The following is an 18,525-nucleotide window of genomic DNA, read 5'->3' as shown; positions in this document are numbered from 1 at the left end:
TCTTCAGTTATAATATATTAGATAACGAATATGTTTCCAACAATCTGGAGCCAACAACAATGCTTCTTTATTTCAAGTGACAATTTCCTTGCAACATGAAAACCATATAAACAAAATCATTATGATCTACTAGATTCCTCAATTTAATTGTATATAGTAATAGAGTCTTTATTTATAAATAGTTGGAATCAAGCCCTTAAATAATATATCCATATCAAGACTCTTGGCAGATATAATTTCATTTACATGCCCATTTCATTCCTTTTTAACATATCATGAAAAGCCAACATGTTCGTACGGCTCACTTCTCACAAAAATTTTAAATTGCCTATAATTTTAGTACAGCTTATTAATTTAAGGAAATTAAAATACTAGACACCTATGCTAATACCGTTACTGGAGTAGAGCATTAATTTTAGCTCTATGAGTAGAGATAATCAAGGCAGGAAAGGAAACTAGGTTGACCTATCTTTGTCAGATGAAAGGAAGCACCAAGAATTCAAAAAATAACATTCTCTAGAAATATATTTTAAAAGAAATGTATCACAAAGATCTCAATCAAGCAAAACTGAACCATATAATAGTGAGTTCAAGAGTGATTTGTGAAATAATAATATTTTCTTTATATAGCAATTTCCTACATATTCCACAAACTTTTTCATTATGTGTCTGCTATGAACCAGGAACTGTTATCAGGGCACAATGATGCACAAGACATAGTTCATGCTCTCAAGTTGCCTATGGTCTCATAGAGGTAAACAGATATATAAACCAGATATATAAACATAATGTCATACCATGTGATAACTGGAATAATAGAGATATAGACCGAGTATCAGAGGAGTTCATAAAAGAAGTGTCTTATTCAAGGAAAAGTCACTTAATCTCAAATTTAAAACCAATTATTATTGAACTTAATGTTAAAACTTGAGATAGTATTAACTAGTTTGTGGGGTGGAAGGAGAGAGTTACCAGTAAATAAAAAGGAATAAAGAAATTCAAATGTAAAATTGCAAGGCAATCGGGTAATGGCAAAACAGAGAGTAAACACAAGATGTGAGGGAGAAACCAGGTAATATTAATAGAAGTTAACATTATAATAAACATATTGTTATAAATATTTAGTAAGTCCAGATAGTAGAGTCTGGTCTTAGAACTCATTCTTACAATCTCTTTCAGGGAAGGCTTGTGTGCTACTTAAGGAGGTTGGACCTTGTCATTCTACCAGAAAGCGTTGAACCAAATGGGTCTAATGCAAGGAAATAAGATAATCAAAACTGTGTTTTAGAAACAGTATTCAGCAACTTTGAAAAAGGTAGCCTGGAGGAAAGCAACACTGCAGGGATTAATTAAGGGACTATCACAAACCTTTAGAAAGAGATGATGAACATCTGATTTAAAAAAGTGATGTTAAGGATACGAAGGCAAGGATAGATTTGGGAAATATTTAAGAGATAAAATACACCTAGTGATTGCTTTTTGCGAAGAGTTAAGGAGCAATTACTACTAGGTTAAATCATTGCAACCTACTGTTTATGTTATTGATCTAGAAATGTAGCTCTTTAAATTGATCATAACTTGTCTGCTTTTGTTTTTCTAGTTTTATCTTCCTCAGCTTGTCATATATATATGTACATATCACTTACTGTATATAATATATATTATTTATTTATATTATATATAATATATAATATATATTATTTATTTATATTATATATTATATATAATATATATATTTATATATATATCACTTAATAATAAAAAACCTAAATATACATGGAAATAACTACTAATTAGTACCAAAGGAGAGAATCAGATATTTGAGAATTTCTTTAATGCACTGTTCTGTCCAAAAGTGTTTCATGTTACAATATGTACTATGTACTATTTTAATATTAAATGTCTAAAACAGAAAAGTAATTTTGTCAGTTGCTTGTTTAGAAAAATCTACATGTTTTCTACTGCTCACAGGATAAGCTTCTAATCACTTATCCAGCTTCTACCTAATTTCCTGCTTATGGTCTGTTTTAAAAACCACAGTCTGTTGGAAATTCTCTGTGAAATTTGAACAGAGAATTCATTTTACAAGTACATAAATCAACAGTGGTTAGGTTATACTATAGTAACCAATGGCCCAAATCCCAGTGGTTTACAATTGCAAGAGATTACTTCTCAATAATAATATGCATAAATAGCAGGTTTACTGCGGCTTTTCATCCTGGGGGACTGAGACACTGATGAAACATCTTCTATCTGAACCATCTTTGGTTATTGTGCAGCGGGAAAAGAGAACATAGCCACATATTGTCTCTTAGAGCTTCTGCTTAAAAGTAACACATATAACTTCCACTCATATTTTCTTGGCCAAAGCAAGTGCTGTGGCCAACCTTGAAATCAATGGGGTGAGAAAATACAATCCTGTCTAGGGATTTTTAGTAAATATTTGTAAATATTAGCTCAGACACTCATAGCTTCCTATAGCATGACCGACAAAGGTTGAGACCAGATTGCTCAGAAAATAAGAGCAGTAAAGAAAAGAATTTCTGAGCAAATTCTGATACTACAGAAAATTTGTTAACTTGGTTCACTGTAGTGTAACCAAGTAAAGGCTCTTTTGAGAATTAAAATCACTAATCCTAGCTTCAAAACCAAACCTTCCCCTACATATCCACAGAGCATCCTAAAAATTACAGTTGAAGGAAGGAAATATTAATAGATTTAGTCTTCTGTGATAGTTGTAGACATCTATTGCTTTTGCCTCCTAATATTGTTTCTCCCTTTTTATTGGCAACATAACCCTAACTTTTACTTGGGCAACAGTCTTTTCCACGTTCTTTGCCTTAGTAGAATCGAGGTACCCACTCACTTACAACTCTTACCTCCCAAATCTCAGCTAATGAATACACCCTAAGCTTTGCCAATGTCATTTCACCTCATGAGAATGTAAATCTTTAACAGAGACACAAGAACGAAAGGTAGCTGAGTTATAGTAGCTACCCTTACTTCCTACTACATAGTCTTATTCAACTTTGTCTTTGAATCTACGATAATCAGTGCTCTTCCAATTCCCTTTTTATTTTGTTCATTAGAATCGGTTTCTATTGCTCACAATAAAAACCTGTAATTGATACAATGGCTATACAGTTAGGGTACTACAGAATTCCTAAGAGTTTCCACAAAATATGTCTACTTCCTACCCCAGCTACCTTCCCAAGCATACCTTATTTTGCTGTAAATTTTTAGAGCTTCACAGATAAAGTCCAATTTGATCATCAACCCTGATCCCACAGCACAAAAGGTAATGATCACATCAGTTTTGCCTGTAGCCTTCAAGGTTTTTTAAATTATATATAGATATATGTCTATAATGTATCTATATATTTGTGTACACATTAAAATATATATAGTATCATGTGGTCAGTTGCTCATTTTATTATATATTTTGCAACTTACTGTTTTATTGCTATTATTATAACTATTCCTGGAAGTGGATGTTTATGAAAGTTCCAAGGAAAATCAAAATTATCACTGATATATCAGATATAAAATGCCAGAAAAATAGATTTTTAGGCATCATTCACTAGTAAGGATGGCACTCCTAATATTTTGCTAAGCGTGACTCTCTTGCTAATGACTGAGGTTTTCAGCAGATATCTGGGCTGGACAAGAAATTAAGGTAATAGGCAATAGAATTCTTATTGTCCCTGGACACTTACTATGGCAGACACTGTTCCCCCTTCTTCTGTAACAATGAAAGCCCCTATTTTCGCTTGGGCATGTAGCAGCCTGAAATAAAGACGACATTTCTTAGTCTCTTTGCAGCTAGTTATGTTCATGTCACTAACTTTTACACATTAAGAGCCAAGTGAAAATGATTTGCGCCTTCTAAGGAGTGTATTTAAAGTAGGGAAGGGTACTTTTTTTCTTGTAGCTAGAATGCAATATAATGACTGAAACTCCAACTGCCATCTTGGTCATAAGTTGGAGGTCACTATTATGGAGAAACAAAGAGAGGAGCAGGGTCCCTGATATTTCAGAATACCAACACAGCCTTGAGTGACACCAGCTGGACTTCTTGAATATGAGACTGAAAAGAATTTCTATTTGGTTTCAGCCACTGTCATTTTGGGGTTTTCTGTTACTTTTTTACCCACCTAATCCAAAAAGGTACTTGACCATTTGAAATTTGTTCACTTTTCTGGAAAAAGATGCTCTTGTGCGATTGGCTTGGTGATCAAATTGGAATTTAAGCTTAGGTGAAATATTCTAAGAATTTCCCAAGAGACTGTATTACTTACATAACTAAAATGAATTTTCTAAGACAGTCATAGGTTAAGTCTATTAAATAATAGCACAAGATAATAAAAATTGAACTAGAATATAAGATGGAATATCAATCTTTAATTCCTACTCATTTATCAACTGATTAGTCCAAACAACCACATTTTTCTGAACCTGGATTTCATGATGTGCTAAATAGTATCTAGGCCCAATAGCAGACATAAAACTTGTGGTCTAAAGCAATCATACTGTATCATTAACCACCAAACATCATTAATATATAATTAGTCCAAGAAAATGACTATCATCCTGACAATATCCTAAGTTCATATTGCTCTTATTTTATTATTATGCAAGTCTCACATACATAGACTTACATCATTTCTTATAAACTCAATGAGGAAGATAGAAGTATTACATAAATTTGGAACAGAGAGGATAAGGATATTTGGCTCCAAAGCTATCTGAAGTGGAGAAAAAAATGTTACATAATAATCATTCTTATATTATGCTACAGCTGAAAACCTGAAACTTCTTAGCAAGAGGAAATATTGGAAAAGAATGAAAGTAAATGCAGAGTGTGAGGTAAGGAATTCTTAAATCTTTAACATGCATTACCCTTATTTAACTAGGTTTATTTAACAGTCAGTGACCTGAGAAACCTTGCTTAAATAAATATTACAAAAGCAGTTACTTCCTCAAGAAGTGAAGTAGGTCTGTTTCAAAATCTTAGTGTTATAAGTTCTACAAAGGCAAATACTCCATCTTTATTGTTCATACTCCACTGCACTTTCAAAATGTGGTAAAAGTTATATGGATGAGTTACTTTTTACCAACCATGATTAATCAATAGCTAAAGCTATTTATATAATCCTACTTGAATGATTATAAACATATTATTAATCTTCAACAATTAGGTTACTGGTTTTATGATTTAAGTATGTTGTTTGTATATCATCATCACATAAACTGACATTATTAACTTAACACTCAAAACGAATGAATAACAAAAGGAAAAAAATTGGAAAACTGTTAAAGTAGAAACTTATTTTCAAGAGTTACTTTTTAAGAGTTTATTTTTTAAGTAAATTCTTTCACTACATATTTGTGATATCAATTATCTTTTGGATTTTTAATGTATAACTGGAAGTGTTCTAACAAACAAAGTTTGATTAATCATTAAGATGTTTTCTAGGTTGGGAGTGGTGGCTCATGCCTGTAATCCCAGCATTTTGCGAGGCCGAGGTGTGCAGATCACAAGGTCAAGAGACGGAGACCATCTTGGCCAACATGCTGAAACCCTGTCTCTACTAAAAATACAAAAATTAGCTGGCGGTGGTGGCATGCACCTATAGTCCCAGGTACTCTGGAGGCTGAGGCAGGAGAATCACTTGAACCTGGGAGGCAGAGGTTGTGGTGAACCAAGATCATGCCACTGCACTCCAGTCTGGCAACAGACCGAGACTCCATCTCAAAAAAAAAAAAAAAAAAAGATGTTTTCTAATAAGCAGTTTCTTAATAATCCCTAATTCAAATCTGGGATTAAATGTATTCTAACAGCAATACTTTTTAGCTATTGGGCACTGACTTTGTACTAGTCCCTCTGCTAGATATTTTGCAAACAATTTTAATTATTTTCAAATAAACTCCAATGGGAAGTATATTTATAACTTCATTATAATCAGCTGGTATTCAGTTTTATTCTAGATTCACTAATTCTCAGGCTTTATTTCACTATAATGAAGGCTCACAATATATCAAAGCAGCGTATCATAAACACTACATCATAATATTTTTACATTGTGAAAACAATGAGAATTCACTGGGGAGAAGGAACAGAAATCAGTAGGGGTGTAGGAGAGTAGGAGGAGTGAGGTATGCAGACTTTATCTGGGGGTTCCCCTGGGAGTAATCAGAGTCGGCTGGTCTTGCGGTCTCTAAGGAAAGCTAATCAGCTATTATTATCATTCCAGTCTAGACTGAAGTTCTCATCAACTGTTCTGTTCAAAGGTAGATTTAATTTTTTTAAGCCAGAGAACTCCAATCTAGCCTATATTTCACATTTAGAGAATTGACATTCAACTCTTTCACACTTGTTCGAATATATAACGCAACCTCTCTGTGCCTTAGTTCCTTAAAATGTGCTGTATACTTAGTTTGGAAAAAATTAATGAAGAGCAAAGTGAAAAACAGTAGTTGAGTAAAAGTGTATTATACAAAATCTATAATGTTATCTTCTTAAAAAACAAACAAACACATCTATGAAAACACAGTTTACAGAAACAGTTCTGTTTCCCATGGATAAATTTACTGACAGAACTATTTGTATTATTTATATTTGTATGGTCCCAAATAAGTTAAATTCTATTTTTTAGAGGCCAAAATGGAAAATTATTTGCAAACTTGATGAGAAAATGTAATTTTATTTACCATAATATATAAACTCATTTGAGAGTTAAATATGGAAGATATGTTTTTACTGTATTTTGATATGGGGCACCTATTGCTCTATCAGACAGAGATAATATTTTTGTACATTTCCCAGAAAACATGACATTTTTCTGTTTTATCCTCTATATAAATTAGGAGAAAATAATTCTACCTTTCCACAGATAAAATTATTTATAATTCTTGAATGACCAGTGGGTCAAAGAAGAAACTAAGAAAGAGATTTTATATATATATATATATATATATATATATATTTTTTTTTTTTTTTTAATTATACTTTAAGTTCTGGAGTACATGTGCACAACGTGCAGGTTTGTTACATATGTATACATGTGCCATGTTGGTGTGCTGCACCCATTAACTTGTCATTTACATTAGGTATATCTCCTAATGCTATCCCTCCCCCATCCCCCTACCCCACAACAGGCCCCCGTTTGTGATGTTCCCCTTCCTGTGTCCAAGTGTTCTCATTGTTCAATTCCCACCTATGAGTGAGAACATGCGGTGTTTGGTTTTTTGTCCTTGCGATAGTTTGCTGAGAATGACGATTTCCAGCTTCATCCATGTCCCTACAAAAGACATGAACTCATCATTTAAAAATATCTTGAAGCAAATGACAAGGGAAACACAACATACCAAAACCTATGGGATTCAGCGAAAGCAGTACTAAAAAGGTTTATAGCTATAAGCACCTACATCAAAAGAACAGAAAAATTTAAAATAAACAACTTAATGATGCATCTTTAAAAACTATAAAAGCAAGAGCAAAACAAACCTAAAATTGGTATAAGAAATTAATAAAGATCAGAAATAAATGAAATTGAAATGAAGAAAACATTATAAGTGTTCAACAAAAGGGAAAATTGGTTTTTTTGAAAAGATACAATCAGCAAACCTCTAGCCAGACTAAGAAAAAAAAAAAGAAGACCCAAATAAATAAAATCAGAGTGAAAAAGAAGACATTAGCTGGGCATGGTGGCTCCTGCCCATAGTCCCAGCTACCTGGGAGGATGAGGTGGGAAGATCACACGAGCCTGGGACGTCGAGGCTGCAGTGAGGTGTGATTGCGCCACTGCATCCCAGCCTGGCAGACAGAGTGAGATCTGTTCTCAAAAAAAAAAAAAATTTTAGTAAAAGTGAAAAAGGAGACATTATAACTGATACTGCAGAAATTCAAAGGATTATTAGAGGCTACTATGAGCAACTCTATGCCAATAAATTGGAAAACCCACAAGAAATGAATAAATGTATAGATATGTATAACTTACCAAAATTGAACCATGAAGAAAACCAAAACATAAACAGACCAATAATAAGTAACAAAATTAAAGCTGAAATTAAAAGTCTCCCAACAAATGAAAGTCTGGGACCCAATGACTTTACTGCTGAGTTTTATCACACATTTAAAGAACAACTAATACCAATCCTACTCAAACTATTCTGAAAAATAGAAAAGGATAGAGTAATTCCAAACTCATTCTACAAGGACAGTATTATTTTGATACCAAAACTACACAAAGATACATCAAAGAAAGAAAACTACAGGCCAATATCCCTGATGAACATTGATGCAAAAATCCCCAGCAAAATACTAGCAAACTGAATTCAACAACATATTAAAAAGATTATGTATTATGACCAAGTGGAACTTATCCCTGGGATTCAAGGAGGATTTAGCATATGAAAATCAATTAATGTGACACATCACATCAACATAACAAAGGACCAAAACTATATGATCATTGCAATTGATGCTGAGGAATTATTTAATAAAATTTAACATCCTTTCATGATAAGAACCCTCAAAAACTGTGGAAAGAAGGAACATACCCCCAAAACAATAAAAGCCAAATATGACAGACCCACAGCTAGTATCATACTTAATGTGGAAAAATTGAAAGTCTTTTCTCTAAGATTTGCAATAAGACAAGAATGTCCACTTTCTCCACTGTACTCACCATAGTACTGGAAGTCCTAGCTAGAGCAATCAGAAAAGAAAAAGAAATAAGGGTCATCCAATTAGAAAGGTGCAAAGGAAGAAGTCAAATTATCCTTGTTTGCAGATGAGATGATCTTACATTTGGAAAGACCTAAAGACTCCACTGAAAAACTATTAGAACTGATAAACAAATTCAGTAATGTTGCAGGATACAAAATTAATATAGATAAATTAGTAGCATTTCCATATATCAAAAGTGAATAATCTGAAAAAGAAATCAAAAATTAATACCATTTACTATAGCTACAAACAAAATTAAATACTTAGGAATTAACCAAATAAATGAAGGATCTCTACAATAAAAACTATAAAATATTGATAAAAGAAATGGAAGGGGACACCAAAAAATGGGACAATATACCATGTTCATGGATTGGAAGAAACAATATTGTTAAAATGTTCACATTACCCAAAGAAATCTATGGATTCAATGCAATCTCTATAAAAATACCAATGGCATTCTTCACAGAAATAGAAAAAACAATCTAAAATTTATACGGAACCACAAAAGACCCAGAATAGCCAATGCTATCCTAAGTAAAAAGAACATAACTAGATGAATCACTTTACCTGACTTCAAATTATACTATGGAGCTGTAGTAACTGAAACAGCATGGTACTGGCATAAAAACATAAATCAAAGGAACAGAATAGAGAACTGAGAAATTCATACACCACCAGTGCACTCATTTTTTATAAAGGTGCAAAGAATATATATTAGGGAAATGAGTTTTCAATAAATGGTGCCAGAAATACTGAATATCCATATGCAGAAGAATGAAACTAGACCCCTATCTCTCACCATATACAAAAATCAAATCAAGATGAATTAAAGACTTAAATCTAAGACCTCAAACTGTGAAACTCCTACAAGAAAACACTGGAGAAAATCTCTGGGACATTGATCTGGGCAAAGATTTCTTGAACAATACCCCACAAGCACAGGCAACCAAAGCAAAAACGGAAAAATGGGATCACATCAAGTCAAAAAGCTTCTGCACAGCAAAGGAAATGATCAACAAAGTAAAGAGACAACCCACAGAATGGAAGAAAACTACCCTTCTGACAAAGGATTAATAACCAGAATATACATAGAGTTCAAACAATTGTATAAGCTGAAATTTAATAATCCAATCAAAAAACAGGCCAAAGATTTGAATAGACATGTCTCAAAAGAAAACATACAAATGACAAATAGGCATATAAAAAGGTGCTCAACATCATTAATCACTACAAAAATGCAAATCAAGACTATAATGAGATATCATCTCATTCCAGTTAAAATGGCTTTTATCCAAAAGATAGGCAATAACAAATACTGGTGACTATGTGGAGAAAAGAGAACCCCGATACGCTGTTGATAGCATTGTAAATTACTATAGCCACTATGGAGAACAGTTTGTATGTTCCTCAGAAAACTAAAAAGAGAGGTATCATGTGAACCAGCAATCCCACTGCTAAGCCCATACCCAGAACAAAGTATATCAGTATATCACGTCTGCACGCCCATGTTTGTTGCAGCATTTTTCACAATAGCCAAGATTTGTAAGCAACTTAAGCGTCCTTCAACAGATGAATAGTTAAAGAAAATGTAGTACATATACATATGGAATAAAAAGGCTGAGATCGGGCCAGGCGTGATGGCTCATGCCTATAATTCCAGCACTTTAGGAGGCCCAGGTGGGTGGATAACAAGGTCAGGAGTTTGAGACCAGCCTGGTCAACATGGTGAAACCCCATTTCTGCTAAACATAAAAAAAATTAGCCAAGCGTGGTGACCCATGTCTGTAATCTCAGCTACTCGGGAGGCTGAGGCAGGAGAATCACTTAAACCTGGGAGGCAGAAGTTGCAGTGAGTCGAGATAGCACCATTACATTCCAGCCTGGGAAACAGGGCGAGACTCCCTCTCAAAAAAAAAAACAAAAAAAACAAAACAAAACAAAAAAAAACTGGGATCCAGTCATGGGCAACAACATACATGAAACTTGAGGTAATTTTGTTAAGTAAAATAAGCCAGGCACAGAAAGACAAACTTTGCTTGTTCTCACTTATTTGTGGAAGCTAGAAGCTAAAACAATTGAATTTATGATGATAGAGAGTAGAATGATGGTTACCAGAGGCTGGGAAGGATAGCCGGGCTGGGGAAATAGGAATGGCTAACAGGTTAAAAAAAAACAGAATGAATAAGATGTAGTATTTGATAGCACAACAGGGTGACTACAGTCAACAGTACTTTATTGTACATTTAAAAGAACCAAAATAGTTTAATTGGAATGTTCATTACACAAAGAAAGGATAAATGCTTGAGGTGATGAATAATGTTGATACCTCATTTACTCTGCATGTATCAAAATATCTCATGCATTCCCATAAATATATATACCTACCCTATGTACCCACAAACATTAAAAAGTAAAAAGAATAAAAAAACATTAAAGATGTTTCATATGTATCTGTAATGATATTGAATCTTTACATTCCTTCTCTCAATGTATCATTGTATTTGCTCTGTATTAGGCATTTTGGGCTGCTGTGGCAAAATGGCATACACTGAGTGGTGTAAACAACAGAAATTTATTTTATCACAGTTTTGTAGGCTGGAAGTGAGGGATCAGGGTGCCAGCATGGTTGTGTTCTGGGTACAGGCCCTCTTTCTGGCTTTCAGATTGCTACCCTACAGTATCAACATGGCAGAGAAAGCAAGAACAAACTCTGGTGTTTCTTCTAATACGAGCACTAATCCCATCATGAGGGCCCAACCCTAATGATGTCATCTAAACCTAGTGACCTCCCAAAGCCTCAGTCTCCAAATACCATGATATTTGGGGTTAGGATTTCAACATATGAATTCTGAGGACAGATACAGTTTAGTCCATAACATGCTGTTTCTCATTTTGGAACAAGATGTAATAATTTTCTACAATATATTTATTTTTCTACATACACTTTCTTGCTTATCACTTCTTTTGTACAGCTTGAAAATACTTCAAGTTTTTTTCATCATGTGAGCTAAATTAGAACATTTTCACCTCCTGAAATATGCAGAATTTAGTTACCAAAGTCAGTTATTTGTTTCTCTCCAGTTATCTTTAGCAAAGTGGAAACAATTTCAAGCCAGATAACCACAAAAAGGCCCAAATGAAAAGCACCACGGAAACTTGCAGCAAAGAGCATGGAAAAACTTCCTTATCTTGAATATGAATTTATATTAAAATAATACACTCATAAGTTTATTTTGAAATAAGAACAGTAACAACAATACTTTAGGTAGAAGCCGCTGATCACTCCATCCTGCTCACAACTCCATTTTCCCACCTCCTACAGCATGGCTAACCACCTTCTCACTTTTATGATATTTACTCCCACATTTTCTTTATCTCAGTCTCCAAATTTTAGAATCATCACCTCTTTGTATCACTTAAGTATGTACCCCTAAACAATATGGTGTAATTTTGCTTGTTTTTGAACTTTCTATAAATGAAACCACAAAGTATATATTTGTAATATATTGTTTCTTTAGCATTTTCCACATATATTTCTTTAGTATGTTCCACATGTTGGTGCATGTAGCTGTACCACAATTTCATTGTATTCTCCTGTATGAATATACAACCATTTATTTATCCTTTCTCTTAGTATAGACTTCAGAGTTGTTTCTCCTTTGGGTCTATTATAAATATGCTGGTAGAATTTACTGTACATGTGTACATTTCTGAGTATACATTTCTCAAAGATCTATGGCTAGCAATACAAGAGCTGTGTAATAGCACATTTAATTTCAGATTTACAAAATAAAGCCACTTGTTTCCAAAATTGTTGATCCAATTTACACTTCACTATGAGAGTATGAAAGTTCATTTTGCTTCACACCATTCCCAACATGTAGTAATTTAGAACTTTTTAATATAAGCAATCCAGTGTGAGGTTAAGCAACCTCAGAGTGCTTTTAATTTGCATTTTCCTATTTTTATTGATGTTTTGTCATATTAATTTCCTCTCATGCAAAATGCTCATTTCAGTTTTTTGTCTACTTAATATTATTGAGTTACTTATATTGTAGTTTTGCAGGAGTGTTTCATATATTCTAGATTTTAGATTTTTATTTATTACATGCTCTGCAAATACATTATTCCACACGTAGTTTGTATTTTTGCTCTTATTGGAATTTCTATAATTAGATCTAATTTGAATGTATACCAATATATATCAAAATTTTTCATTGTTATAGACTTTTTTCCACTTTAAATAAATCTTTCTCCACCCTGAAGTAATCACTATATTGCCTATGCAATGTTTAAAACTTTAATGAAAAGAACCTTCGATGCCTCTTTTGTCATGTATCAAATATTTATATATACATAGATCTGTTTCTAGCTTCTCTATTTTATTCCAGTTTTTATGTATCTGTCTTCTGCCAATATCACACTATCAATGACTGAGCATTTACGATAAATTTTGTTGTCAAAAAAGGAAACCTTATCCTTTCTTTTTCAAAATGTCTTTGATTTTCTTTGTATCACTACCAAACTTTTAAAATATATTTGTCAACTTCCACTTTTAAAAAACTCTTGGAATTTTTATTTGAATTTCCAATTTGTAAAGAATAAACATCTGTATGATACTGTAGCTTCCAATCATGAAGCTAAAAATAGTGTGTCTCACTACTTATTTATGATTTTTAAAGTTTTTTCAATAAAGTTTTATTGCATTTGTTCTTAATAAGTCTTGTACATCTTTTGTTAGATTTATGTCTAACAACAGGATATTAATATTAATGTGGAAAGCGTTTTTTTTCATTTTCTGCTTGTTGATGGTATGTAAAATAAAATGTAATTTGTATATTACTTTGCATCATGCAATTTTGCTAAACTCTCTCATTATTATTCCCTACTAATTTTAATTCCCACCCATCAGTTCTCTTTAATTTGACATGCAGATTTTAATTTCCTCATTAGTCATTTTATCTTTGTTATGAATTACAAACCAAACCGAGTTAAAATTGCTCAAAACCTTTTCTTCTGTCCTATGTTATAATAGTAAAAGAAAAAAAGCTAGTTAAAATTATCTAGAATATTTTTAAACAACTTTACATTATAGCATATTTCTAAAGAAATATAGTAATATACTTTTCCAACATAAATGGTCAACTATACACCATTTGCCTGAATACCCAAGCCAAACTATGTGGAATCCTCTGAGATTTTATTCCTCACTGTTCACATCCAAAATTCACTTTATCAGTCAGAGTCCCAGCAGAAAACAAACGAAACACTAAAAGAGCTTAAGGGAAGAGAGTATAATAAAGATGTCAACAGGGTTCAGAATGTTCACAAAGAGTGATGGAAACACACAAGAATTAGCCACAATGACGCAGTAGGAAGATCTTCTCACCCTCAAGCCTGAGGAGACAAAGAGGGAATGTTGCTAACAGAGCCTTAGCTGGCTGGCTACCTGATAGGCAGTGTAGTCATGTGTAGAGAACATGGCCACCAATAAAACTGTGGTCCAGTCTCTATCTCCTCCTGCTTTACAATTTACTTACTGAGGATATAGTACACAGAGATTATCCTCTGGGGCCAGAAACTTATCTTTTGATTTGCCATCAACCTAATTGCATGGTACACTACAGCCATTGCACAGTTCCCTGTGCCTTTGATAGCCCTCAACCCTCAGTCTAGAAGGTCCTTCTTCCCCCTCTTCTCTAAAAACCTCTATACAAGACTCAAAAATCATGTCCTCCATAAATCATCTCCTTCATGCCATCCTTTCTTCTTTCTCCTCTCCATGCAGGAAGCCAGGAAAACTGAGTACCTTATATTTCAACTTAGTCTGCAGTAAAGACTCAATAAATTTTTATTTTAATTGTTACTATAATATATAACATAAATTAATGGAATCCACTATATTCACTATTTTTAAGAGAAAAATAATCTGATCACCACAACATAGGCTTGGAAAAGCCTTGACTATCATCTCTCTTTCCACAACTTTTATTTTTGATATTGTTGTCATTTTTCTTTTAGTTTTCTTGAAAGTAAAGAGAAAATTGATTAAATTTACAAAACTTTGGTTGTGATTTTTCTAGGATTAATTTTATACTAGAACAAAGGAAACATGGTACATAGTTTTGCAATTTTCTAAATCATTAAATTCTAATCACAACTTATTCAATTCTAAGTTTAAATTTTTATGTAGAAGCTTCAAAGTAACTGACTGGATTATAAAAAATGTAGACCAATTAGAAGTATACACATATATAAAATAGGTTCAATATGTTTGTATAATATTAATTGATCAGAATAACACACACTCATTTTTTCCTAAACGTTTTTCTAACTCATTTTTTCTAACATTTTAGAAACAAACTTTTATTATTGTTTTTTAAAAATTTTACACCAGTCATTTTTTCCTCAAAATTTTTGAAGTTCTTTGTTGAATTAGCAGAAAATGAATCTATAATTAAAATAAAAATAATTATTTAAAAGTGAGGCTTTCATTGATTTAATAATGCATATTACATTTTAATTGACTCAAATATACATTGTATTAGGATATAATATAAACTTTTAAAATAATACATATTGCTTACATTTCACAGTTGCAAAAATAAATGAAAATTTCAAGCATCATTCTAATTATGTTTTGGTTTCCTAGACTTTAAACAACTTTTCGTTTTTATTTAAACAACAAAATCATATGTACTCATATATATATAAATACACTAGAACAGCATTTTTAAGTTAAAATTGCATAGAAGGAAAATGGCAACCAGTGAACAATTTCAGCTCCTTTCCTTTCAGCATCAATTCAACAGACAACCCGCCTTTAATCTCTGAGAGATTATTATTTAAACACGAAAGGAGAGAACAGTAGGGCTAAATCCGATATGTGCTTTTTTAGTCTCCTCCCCTTTTTTTCGTAAACTATTCTTAATTGCCTTTTCACTTACTTTTAATTTAATTGAAACAATATTCTTTAGGAGCCAGGTCAGTTAGGATTACATTTGGAGAGATTTGTGGTTTAAGAATTTTTACAATACAGTGATCTCCATGGAAATTCCAAGAGGTCATCAATTTATATTTTAATAACTTTCAGAAAAGGAGAAAATTACTTGAGAAATGAAATTCATTTATTGGTGAGAAGAAATGAGGGTCAAATTTCCACTGAGCAGGAAAATGACATCACTTTCCCCATCTTTTTTTATGTGAAAGAGTTTTTAAATTATCAAATGTACAGTAAAGCTCTCAGCATCTCTGGGAAAGATTTCAATTGTTAGAGGCACACAGAAGAAAGTCAAGAAATGTTAACATGCACACTAGACAGCAGTTTCTTCTCATTTTCTATTTTGAGGAAGCTCCAAGTGGGAGTCTTCAGATCCGCAGTGTCTTACATCAGTCAGACTTTACTTTCTTCAATGAAAACTTATGGTTTTTTTGTTTGTTTGTTTATTTCTTTTTAAGGAGACAAAATAGGTTGGCTTGTGTGTAAGAAATTGTCTCTGAACTCCTCATTTTTGCACGTCTGGCAAGTTTCTCTAGTTAATACTTAAATATGGTAGGTCAAAATAGTCTCACACTTTCAGGGGATAAAGGTGCTTAGAAAGGAAATAGATGTTCTTTGTGTCTGAATGTGTTTGATTTCATTCTGAAAACACATTAAAACTTTACTTTCATTCTCTCCTGGGAGGCAGCTACATCTTTTATCCTGATTTGGAATGTACTTCCTGACCTGCTGGTTATATTTACACAGGGAAAGCCAATTAAAAAAATGAAAGCAAAGACAGAAACCTCTTGTTTGGTACACCTGCCTCCAGGTCCCTCTCAATTTGTGGGAAGCAGTTATTACTCTGCAGAATGCTGGGACTGGTCATGAGCAAGTGAGGCTTTAGAAAGCTGAAGGTCCTTATGCTACATATGTCTAGTCTCTGAGTTTTTCTAATTTTTGAAAGATTCTAAATAAATACCTGGAAACTGTGGTAAAATGGGGGCAACGCTTTACCAGAGGAAAGCAGTCAGAGCCCATACTGCATTTCTCAGTAACTGTACACAGTGGTAGAGACTGTCATTCTTCAGGAATTGCAGGCTCTTCAGTGTTCAGAGCAGAGGAGTGTACAAATAGGGTAGGGACTGTAAGGAAAAAAGAGGGGTTTAGATAGGGGAGTTTGGGAAGAAAGATACTTAAAAAAATACTATTAGAAAGGCTTGTTGCATGATAACCTCTGTATACGCCCTATACTATTCCTTTAATAAAACTTGAAATACTGGGATATAAGTTTGACTCCAAGTGATAGAGAGAAAGAATGACAAAGTGACAGAGTTGGATAGAAGCATCCTAGACTTCTGTGGAAGGCTTAACAAAGCCATACAAGAGTTCTTGAGCCAAAGTCAGCCAATAAAGGTCTATGGCTCCCTGCAATGGGTTCACCTTAATACCCCAGCCACACTTAGTCACTGGGGGAAAGCAGCCCGTAGTAGATGTCATAAGGGTGCAAATGCATCACGGATTTCAAAGAGTAATGAGACCCTAAGTCAGTTACATTCCCTGTATGAGATACACTCACATCTCTACCACAGTCTCCTTTCATCCAAATAAAAAATCCCCAGGTTCAAAAACCCCAACATAAATCATTTGCTTTATCACAAATATAGTTTCAAAATAAAATTGCCAATATTATTATCAATAACTTGTTTATTCAAAACAGTTTATGGCTTTTGCAGATCTTTTTTTTTCCTTAGAGTATATCTCATTATGGATGTATGGTAAAATTACTATGTTTTAAAGGAACTTCAGTTGCAAAAGGTCCTTTTTAAATAGGTATGATACCAGCTAGATATACATATAGTTTCATTTATTTTTCAATGTTTCAGATATTTTAAATTCTTCTTTTTAATTATATAAAATATTCACAGAATTCTACAATGAAATCTACAACTTAAGATTTACAGAAGTTTAGCTTTCATCTCCCCTAGTCCCTTCTACCCTTCTATTCCCTTCCTTCTACATAGATCATTTTTTTAAAAAAGAATTAGTCATATTGCTTTTCAACTGTTCATATTGTTTTTAATAAAAGCAAACATTCTATACATGTTTGCCTTGACCTTGCTATTTTACTTAACATTATATTCAGGGGATTATGCCATAGTAGTAACAGACATTTCACTCCTTTTTTAGGTACATAGTACTTGATTGTAGGAATATACCATAGGTTACTCACTTTGCTGCTGATAGTCATTTGGGTTGTTTTCCCTTATTTGCTATGAAAAATACTGCTTGAGCACATTGCTTTGTGTATAGGTCATTTCATGTTTTTGCCGGTATATGTTTGGAATAAATTCTAGAAGTAAGATTTCTGGTCAAAGAGTACATAAACATTTTATTGTGTTCAATATTATAAAATTCCTCTTTAATGGGATTGTGCCATTTTGTAGTCCCGCGTACAATTTTAAGAGTACAAGTTTCTACATCCTGATCAACAATCAGTGTTTTATAGTTTTCGTTATAGAGATCTTTCACTTCTTTGGTAAAGTAAATTCCTAGGTATTTAATTTTATATGTGGTTATTGTAGATGAGATTACTTTTTAAGTATTTTTTCAGATTGTTTATCATTTGCATATACGAAGGTTGCTGAATTTTGTATGTTGATTTTGTTTACTGCAACTTCACTGAATTGTTTGCTTTTTGTTTTTTTTTTTGGTGGAGTCTTGAGTTATTTTCCAATATAAGATTATATCATCTACAAACAAGTATGATTTGACTTCCTTTCCAATTGGGATGCCGTTTATTTCTTTTTCT

At 32.9% G+C, this 18,525-nt stretch overlaps 1 protein-coding gene across 2 annotated transcripts in view; it reads right to left on the bottom strand.

The window, feature by feature from the left end:
• Positions 1-18,525, bottom strand: part of CFAP299 (cilia and flagella associated protein 299) — a 659,626-nt gene that overhangs the window by 398,545 nt on the left and 242,556 nt on the right. The gene's annotated exons all lie outside the window — the stretch shown is intronic.

This window comes from Nomascus leucogenys, chromosome 9, assembly GCF_006542625.1.
Source record: "Nomascus leucogenys isolate Asia chromosome 9, Asia_NLE_v1, whole genome shotgun sequence".
Classification (NCBI taxonomy): domain Eukaryota; kingdom Metazoa; phylum Chordata; class Mammalia; order Primates; family Hylobatidae; genus Nomascus; species Nomascus leucogenys.
Note: the sequence above shows the minus strand (reverse complement) of the source record. Positions and strands in the feature narration are given on the sequence as shown.